Below are 9,853 nucleotides of genomic sequence, written 5' to 3'. Positions count from 1 at the left end.
CAATGGAAAACCCCCAAAAAGTGAACCGTACCGAGCCGTACCGTGCTGTACCATGCAGTGGAAAAGCGCCATAATATTTGCTCTATAATTGTTTGTCTCAGCCAAGTCATTTTCTCCATAACTGTGCTAGTTTCAACTGTCTGTCTTTACAGAAAATTATAAATATTCATGAAGAAATCCATACGCATGTTGCATATATTTGGTAAATAATAAGCATGTGCACTATTACAAAAAAATAAAGACCAGCAGCAGTGGCGTATGCAGAATTTTATTTTTGGGCGGGCTTTTTTGACTCTTAAAGGCAGGATTGGCTACAAGTTTGTTTTGCTATTCGGCCCGAATCAGTTTTCTAAAGTGTTTTTGAAAAATTACATACCCTACCTTTAAGTGCCGGTAGCTGCTGACTTGCATTTTATGAATCACCAAGAACCACGGTTTCAACTAAAAATCTTCTTTACTGTTCTACTGAAGAAAATTAGTCACCTGCATCCTGGACGGCCTGAGAGAAATTAAAAGCACATTTTCATTTTAGGGTGAACTATCCCTTTTAGTGTTGGTATAGCCACATCTTTTGAAAGGAAGGTTTTTTTTTTTTTTTTTCAATTTTCGATCCATTTTATTTCACTTTACAAATTCGCTTCCACAAATTCAGTGGTTAAAATTCGGCAGAAAATTCGCCATTGCACATCCGGGAGCTGCAGGAATAGCAGTAGAGCACCGATGCATGATCTCCAGCTGCTGTCAGTCGCTCACCAGCAGGTGGCGCAAGCGGCTGTTGATGAAGACCAAAGCAACAGGTGGATCAAGTCATTCATTCACAAAAACTGATCTGCAGAAATGCAGCAAGCATTAAGTAGAAGTTATGATTATCAGGGCCAGTATAAATATGCGGAAAAGCTGATTGTGTGTACATTTAATTCAACATCGCTGTTACTCGTTTCTCCTTGTAGCCTACATGTAAGCAGCTTTCTCTACTGAAAAGGAGATAATAATGCTGTTTTATCCAACGCTGAAGTACAGAACTAACATTACATCTGAGGAAGACATATTGCTTTCTGTTGGTTAGTTTCCTTAACTTTGTATCATGGCTTGTTTGACGCTGTGCCGTGTAACGTGCCTCAATTAATACATCAATACATTGATATAAACAAGGCCTCAGATCTCAGAATACACTTTATTGATGATGCAAACTATATACAGGCAAGCAAATAAGGTCAAAAGTTCGCAACGTGCTACATTTTCTTTATAATCGCTTTTCTATCACTGTTAGTTTTAGGTTCGATATTTGCCGGGCATTCGCTTTCTCTTGCCAATGATTTATATAGAGTTGACAGTCCTACAAAGATATCACGACTAGTTTTAACAATATGCAACCACTTTATATCGATGGGACTCGAGACCGGTGAGTGGCGCAGGTGTCGCGCATTAGCAATTACTCCACCGGCCTCGCTCCGTTCCCATGGCTCTCGGCCCCGCCCCACTCGTCACAGACGTAAATAAGGAATTCAGGACCGCCTACGTGTACTGTAGCTGCAAATTTAAATAGGATGAAGATTTTAAGTGCTATAGCTCAAGCGATGCCCAAGGGACCGTCTGACAATTCTACTGACATAGTATATTTTATGAATTAATTGCCAAATTGGATAATTTATTATCACTGTCTTGAGGCAATAAACCTCAAGATAGTATTAAGTATTTTATTTATGGGAAATATGTTAAACGTGCAGTTTTGCGCGTTCATAATTCTGATCTCATCTGCCTGTATATAGTTTGCATCATCAATAAAGTGTATTCTGAGATCTGAGGCCTTTGATGTAATGTTAGTTCTGTAGATCAGCGCTGAGTAAAACAGCATTATAATCTCCTTTTCAGTAACGTTAGAGAAAGCTGCTTACATGTCACACGGAGAAACGAGTAACAGCGATGTTGAATTTAACGCACAGACAATCAGCTTTTCCGCATATTTATACTGGCCCTGATAATCATAACTTCTACTTAATGCTTGCTGCATTTCTGCAGATCAGTTTTTGTGAATGAATGACTTGATCCACCTGTTGCTTTGGTCTTCATCAACAGCCGCTTGCGCCACCTGCTGGTGAGCGACTGACAGCAGCTGGAGATCATGCATCGGTGCTCTACTGCTATTCCTGCAGCTCCCGGATGTGCAATGGCGAATTTTCTGCCGAATTTTAACCACTGAATTTGTGGAAGCGAATTTGTAAAGTGAAATAAAATGGATCGAAAATTGCCTGTCGAATATTATACATCATATTTTTAAACAGATTGAACATTTCAAACGTGAATTCTGGAAGGTGAATATGAATTATTGAATTTTTAATTATGAAAATGTGTGTGAATTGTTTTGAATTGAAATATTCACTGCTTAAATAAACAACTGTTAAATTCAGCCCCTAAAAATGCAAGCCCTGAAAATACAAGGCATTAAAATGCAAACACTGTTAATACAATGCAGTATTTTTTCAGTTAGTGCAATTCCACGTTTTTTTTGTTTCAAAGACATTTGTCATTATTTTTCTTCCATATAAATAGAGCCCAAATGAAAGGTCTGCCTGGAAACATCTACAGCATTACATCTGTGTCCTGAATGAACAGTCACTCCCTGTGTCTAAACGATCACTGTTTCAGACATATGCTATTTCTATGGAAATTAAAGAAGAGCAGCAGTGTTTGTGAAAACACCAGACTGTGACTGTTAAAAGAGTAGAGATTATATTATTTGTGAAACTTCATTCACAACTCATTTAATGTACACAGTGTTATGTAACTCACTTCAGCTACTGGGATTTGGTGGATATTGGACATATATTATTGGTTAATATATGCCTCAATGCTTTGCGTTACAAGTGAGAGGTGATTTTGATAGTAAAATCAAGTGCACAGCACAAGTGTCTTATTATACAAACACTGATACGATAAAATACATTTAATTAATATTTACATGTAGTAATAATAATAATTGTAATAAAATCGTTCCACCAGGTGATATAGAGAATACCATTCAGTAGTTTGGGGTCGGTAAGATTCTTTTCTGTTCAGCGAGGCTATGTTTATTTGATCAAAAATACAGTAAAAATAGTAATATTGTAAAATAGTATTACAATCTTAAACAACTGTTTTTTTATTGTAATATTTTCTTGTAAAAAGTAATTGATTGCTGTGATCAAAGCTACATTTTCAGCATCATTACTCTCCAGTGTCACATGATCCTTCAGAAATCATTCTAATATGCTGATTTGCTGCTCAAGAAACGTTCCTTATTATTATCAGTTGAAAACGGTTGTGCTGCCCAATATTTCTGCAGAAACCGTGACATGTTGTTTTTTAGGATTCTTTGATGAATAGAAAGTTCAAAAGAAAAGCATTTGTTTATTTAAAATTGATTTACTTGTATCTTACTGAGGTCTTATTCATATATAAATAGTTTTGTTTCATAAAGATCCATGTGTTTATCAGCATTTTACAATGACCTTGAGTGCAACTGAGAGTCAGGACTTCATGTTTTATGTAAGATTATTTTCCCCCACCCACATGACTAATGGTTACATCAGGGGAAAAAGTCATTTCAGAGACAGAGAAAGTTATTACACTTGAAAGAGTCTGAATCTGGAATAACACGCAGCTGATGAAGAGCACACAGCATGGCCAGGGGCGTTTGTTTAGACAGTAAAGAGGGTGGATTTCATGTAGACGGTATCTCTGACAGAAGATGGGGATCAAAGAGAGAGAGCTGGTCATATCTCCTCCTGGCCGTGGAGAGACAGATGAACAGATGTATGCTCATTTGGACAAATGGTCGTGAAGTCTGTCCTCTCTCCACCTGATGTCCATCCTCTGGGTGCTTAAGATTTGAAACGGTTTCCTCTCAGTGCAATCACATGCTTAAAGAACTGGAACCAGATCCTATATGGGCCTGTGCGTCTTGGCCGATAGCGTGGAACCGTTTCTCCGGTGGAGTGATTATAAAAGCGTTCAGTAATCAGCACACAGCCAACTGCCAAGTGTATGAGAGAGTCTTTGATTCTGAACTTCAGAAATATTGGGTCCTCATGCCTGAGTTTATATCTTGGTGCATTCCTGCTAGAATCCCACGATTTCGCAAACGATTTGTTTTCTTCACTTGGTTTTTAGCAAATGGTTTTCACTCAACATAGTTTTACTCTTTGTTTTTGGTTTTTTTACAACACAAAATACGGTTCAAAACCTAGAGCTGGGCAGCTGATTCGGTTTTGTTGCACAAGCTCTCGATTCAGTTCATTTGGGAATATTTCAGACGTGTTAAGTTCAGAGAGAAAATTTCATGCATGAAGTAAAAAAATCAATCTTGATTTTAAGAATCATTGAATCGTTGATGCTTTGCAACAGGGAAAAAAGAAGAGAAATGTCGACTACAAGTATACTTTATTCATATTAGAACATGCTAACCTCTAGGGCTGTGACAATAAAACGATGCATCGCGAATCGAGAAATGATTCTGCATCGATTTTCGTGATTCTCTCTGGAATCGATTCTGAGCTTAGATGCAGCAGATGGCACTGCGTGCTTTAGAAGCCGTCGTATTCTGCTTGCTTCCAGTTCCTTACACACGCACCACTTGAACCTAAAATAATCATTCATAAAGTTTGAAAAGGTTGAAGCGAATTACAAGAGTGTTCACAGTGGGAGGTGCAAGTACATTTAACCACTTACATTACTCAGTCGAACGCTCAAGCGCTCTTCTTCATTAGCATTTAGGTGTGCGGTTAAAAACTAGAGTAGAGCACCATCAGCTGTTAAAAACTAATCTCAGAATCGATTCCAGTGAGAATCGCGATGCATTCGCAAAATCTCGGAATCGATCCACAAATAGCGATGCATCGATTTATCATCCCAGCCCTAATAACCTCAGAACTCCATAAGATGCAATGCTGCTCATAAGCTCCAAATCATGCTAATGAGGCTCCATTTTGGTGAGGATGCTGCCTATATAGGGAGTAGATAGCAAAGCAGCTCACTAGTGTTTGGAAAAGAGCTCATAATCCCAGCTCACCTGTGTTTTCTCTCTCCGTTCTTGTTGCCCTCCAGGCTCGTACATGATGGTGGACACCTCGCAGCACGATTACGGAGAAAAGGCTCGCCTGCAGCTGCCCGTGATGAAAGAAAACGACACTCACTGCATCGACTTCAACTATCTCCTGCACTGCCCCGACGGCTCCAGCCCCGGGACGCTCAACATTCTGGTGAAGGTCAATAAAGGGCCTCTGGCCAATCCCATCTGGAACGTCACTTCCTGCACAGGCAAAGGCTGGATGAAGGCGGAGCTTGCTGTCAGCACTTTTTGGCCCAATGAGTATCAGGTATGCAAATCGTTCAGCCAATCAAACGATGCAGTGGGAGTATGTTTTCTATAGAATGAAGTGGGTTCCGGAAGTAAAAACATTTTCTGCATAGAGAAATTGATGTTTAACGCTAATTTATAAACCTTTAAAGACAGACCTTACTGGTTGTTAATTGATGTTATATGCTCCATTGACAATATAGCAACTTGTTTTTTATGAACTCATGTTTAACAGCTGAAACATAATTTGTAGCAAACAAATTGCACCAAAGGAGCTTGGCAGGGAACACCAGCTTCCACAAAGCACCACAAATAATATAATGATACACTCTCAAGACAATTAAATGATTGTGTATGTATATGTACATTTTGCAATAAACCTAAACGATATTGTTTTATTTATAACCATATAACCAAAAACTTATTTCTGTATGATTTATAAGCTTGTTTCCAAGGATTATATTCCAAGGATTTTGGATATTGCCATCTTTGTGGGGACATGTTGTCCCCCTAACGTATAGGGTATACCTGAACCACTCACTCACACACACAAGAACAACCTTATAGATTCATATAGATCATTTTTAACACGATTATGTCATTAATGAGCACTCTGGGAAAAATGAATGGAAAAAAATACTTCCAATGCCGCAGAAAAAGTGAATGGGCACTAATGCACTCTATTAACAAGGTATGTTTATCTGATCAGCAAATCTGATGCACAGATATTAATGGCAAACTGACTTTTACCTCAGTGCAAATGCAGCACCAGACTCTGAGCTGGAAAGTCATTTTTTTGTTGCATAGTCGTAACTCTTAAACTCTGTGTGGTGACACATTCCTGCCGTCAAGCCCTCTAAACAAAAGTATGAGGAACAAAATCACAATGGATGTTTCGCTTGTATGTGGTATTGGCGTAGACCGGTTGATTTATGGGAATGCAGAGGTTCTGTTCAGCTTTTCTTTTGTAGTTCTGTCATACTCACAGATGCTCCCAGTGATCCAGTGATCACAGTAACGGCTCTCAGTAATGTTTTCCACAGGTGAAATGTCTCTCTGGGTCAGTGGAGCTCCTTCACGGGACTTTTTGTTTTTCAGTACAATAGCTTTTCACTGTTGCTTCAAGCTGTTTGAAAGTAATATTTCATCTCCTGAATACAACTACTATGATAATCAGTCTCTTCTCTCTTGTTTTAATCAGTGGTGGATGTGGGTGTGTATGTGTCAGTGTTTGCCGTGTGTGTGTGTGTGTGTGTGAGAGAGACAGTGAATACTGAAAGCCTCCGTCTGTGTTCAGACTAATTGGGAGTCTTGACTGATCTCCCCTCTGTCTCGCTCTGCTGTCTATCTTTCTGCGTGAGAGACAGAACTGTAAACACCGTGATGATACAGGGTTTTCATGCAGGAAGTTCATTTGGTCTTTCCACAGGTTTAGGGTGCAGTAGTTGAGCTATAGTCTTTATAGCGGCCATCTGTTTGCTTTATCAGCCCTAAATGTAAACACACCTGCGGGGAGCGTGCAGATAGACGCCTCTGCTGGCCACTTGCACGCATTACACGTCACGCTCGGAGAATCGGGGGGGTGCTGTTGTGATTAATATTGCATGATATTTCCGAGACGAGCTAATGGATCGGAGGGGCTTGTTTCTTCATGTCTCGATTTGATTTCTCACAGTATAGAGTTTCCACCTGCTGCCCCTCCAAACCCCCCGGAGACATGTCCCTTCTAATGAGTCCATGCATGTTACGTCCCTTTATTACACTCTCTCTCTCGCAGTCCATCTCTAAAGCCTGGTGTGGGCTTGTTATTTCTTGTCCTCTTTAATTAGGCACTGATGAGTCAAATCTGTTGCTGGAATCCAGTTTATTTTAGCTTAAGTCCTGATTCACTTTGGTTTTGTTTTTTCCACCGATATCTCCCGAGGGTGTCTTCATCCCCCCGATCAGATCGTTAGTCACCGCGTCAAACGGACTCGCTTAATGAGCTGGACACCTGCCCTCAGTTGCTTTTTATTATTTGATGTCAGATTGTCAGAAATCACGCCAGAGCGCCGAACTGAAGCGTTTGAGGAGCTCTGTCTGCGTTCACAAGCGCGAGCGTCCTTAATGCTGTCAAAGGGAATGAGTTAAGGCATAGCATGTGTTCCTTCGGTCATCCTTCAGTTCTCATGAATGATTGAATATCGTTAAACTTGAGAGAAGAAGTTTTTATTTCTTCTAAGCCAAGTAACATTCATGCTCCTTTGTGGTTTCTCTGGCTTATGATGTGTTTTTCAATAAACTTCTTTGAGGACACGAACAGAAATGTGTGTCATCAGTAAGGATGTGTGTGTGTGTGTGTGTGTGTGTGTGTGTATGTTTTAACCCTAAAACGTCTAGCTAATTGACTAATTAATTAAGTACTCACTTGAAAAAATAATCTGGATTTTTTTGGGTTTTATTGTTGATATGACTTTTAACTACAGCCTTTTAATTAGCTGACATATTAGAAGTGTTCAGTTAAGAAAAGAAGAACTTGAAGTTAAGAAATAATGTATATGCATATGATGCTGCTAAAAAGAACATTATGTTGTGTATTTGGTGTAATGAAATGTGTTTATGTGGTTTAAGGTTAAAAACTTGCGTTGCATCACGCCGCGTAAACATAAAACCATGTCTGCATTTGTGATCGGAGAAATGACAAACAACAAGCGCTACTCTACACCGCCCAAAAAACTCACGTTTGAATCGTCAGTGACAAATCCTTTAAATATAAAAAACGTACTTGTTTTTGTAAGAATGTTCCTAAATGCAGTTCTTGAAAAATTCTTAAGTAGTTCTCCGATATTTCCTTGAGTGATCATCGATCATTGTTGTCACCTCAGAGTACCTGTGCACTAGTAATAGTAATAAGTATTATGTATCTGTTGTTATGATGTGCTTCATATTTAAAACAACCCCATAATTCATGAAACATCTTACCTTTACCTTTTCAGATTTAAGACAAACTGGTTGTCCTAACTATAAGAGCTTATTTACCTTGATTTTTAACAACATTCTTTTCTAGACTTCTATTTCTTTGGTAACACTTTCGATTAGGGAACACTATTCACTATTAACTAGTTGCTAATTAGCATGTATATTTCTAGCGTACTGGCTGTTTGTTAGTTACTTTTATAAAACAGATAGTTCCGGTGCTTGATTCTGATTGGCTGAGCTGCATTTGAAACTGTTGTAAATTACTCTACAAACACACACCTTTGTTTACTTCTGTGTGTTGCTCGGCAACAACTTTGTTACAACCACAACTGTTTCTGAGGAACTACATTGTTTGGTGGAAGAATACTGTTTTTATTTATATCATTACACTTTATTTGCTCTGTTTTATTTTGTGAAACCTTACTACGTATATGGAATAACCGTTTTATAAAAGCAATAAGCCCCAATAAGCCATGGTTTACAGTGAATTTATAACAGCTAAGGAGGTTTTAGGCTCTCTGCTTTGCGTCGTACCTAACAACGCCCCTTAGCTGTTATAAATTCACTGTAAACCACGGCTTATTGGGGCTTATTGCTTTATTAAAGCACATATTAATGCCTTATTCTGCATGAGCATATTCTACATCCCTTAACCCGACCCCATACCTAAACGTAACAACTACAACAACTACCTTTATCCATAAACAGCAAATTAGGAGTTATTGAGGGAAAATGCTTGTAATGTAAAATGTTACAAATTCTTATGTTTTATAACAATTTTATGTAAAAACATAAGAGCATTATCAATAAATGTTTGTGGGAATAAAATCTAAGGTATTATATTATATTTTTTTATATTATATTATAAAATTATATTAAGTATATTCGCGATAAACGCCATTTAAAAAAAAAAAAATTGAGTTTCCGCCAAAATCTGTATTGTATCTGGTCGGTATTGAAAAGGCAATTTTAAATTTTATGCAAAATGCGATATCCGCCGAGGTATTCTGTAATGTTTTCTCCCTTTTTTTCCAAACCGCGACAAACGCCAGTCTCCCTTCTCTGCAGAATGCGATATATCCGCTCAACCAATCACAGCGCACCATTCCACACACTCTAGACAGTAATGGTGGCGCTTTGAATATACCTGGCATCCTAGTTTTCCTCATCTACTTTGTACTTTGTGATCAACAAACAAACAAAAAAATTAGGGCTGCATGATAAATCGCATGTGATTGTCATGAAGATCCATCATGTGCTTTCAGATGGAGCAGCATTTAATACACAGAGCCGTAGATCACTGCAATATCGTGTTCATAATCGCAGATGAGTTGCATTCGATTATCAACGCGATATTGCGTAGCTTGTCACTGTAAGTGTTTTTATTTATGCCATTAATGTTTTTGTTAATACATTGTATAGCACTAGTCAACTAAATGAATGTAACATGGCAAAGATGAATGCACTTTTGGAAGTTGAATGCAAGGGAAATGTCATTTTGGAATTTCTGTGGTTTAATGTGATATTGTTGTTCATGTATGTTCATGATTAAATTTTCCT

At 38.4% G+C, this 9,853-nt stretch overlaps 1 pseudogene; it reads left to right on the top strand.

The window, feature by feature from the left end:
* Positions 1-9,853, top strand: part of LOC107660535 (receptor-type tyrosine-protein phosphatase kappa-like) — a 181,563-nt pseudogene that overhangs the window by 58,196 nt on the left and 113,514 nt on the right.

The sequence above is a fragment of the Sinocyclocheilus anshuiensis genome, unplaced genomic scaffold, assembly GCF_001515605.1.
Source record: "Sinocyclocheilus anshuiensis isolate Anshui unplaced genomic scaffold, SAMN03320099.WGS_v1.1 scaffold659, whole genome shotgun sequence".
NCBI classification, from domain to species: Eukaryota; Metazoa; Chordata; class Actinopteri; order Cypriniformes; family Cyprinidae; genus Sinocyclocheilus; species Sinocyclocheilus anshuiensis.
This window is presented reverse-complemented; position numbering and strand designations above follow the sequence as displayed.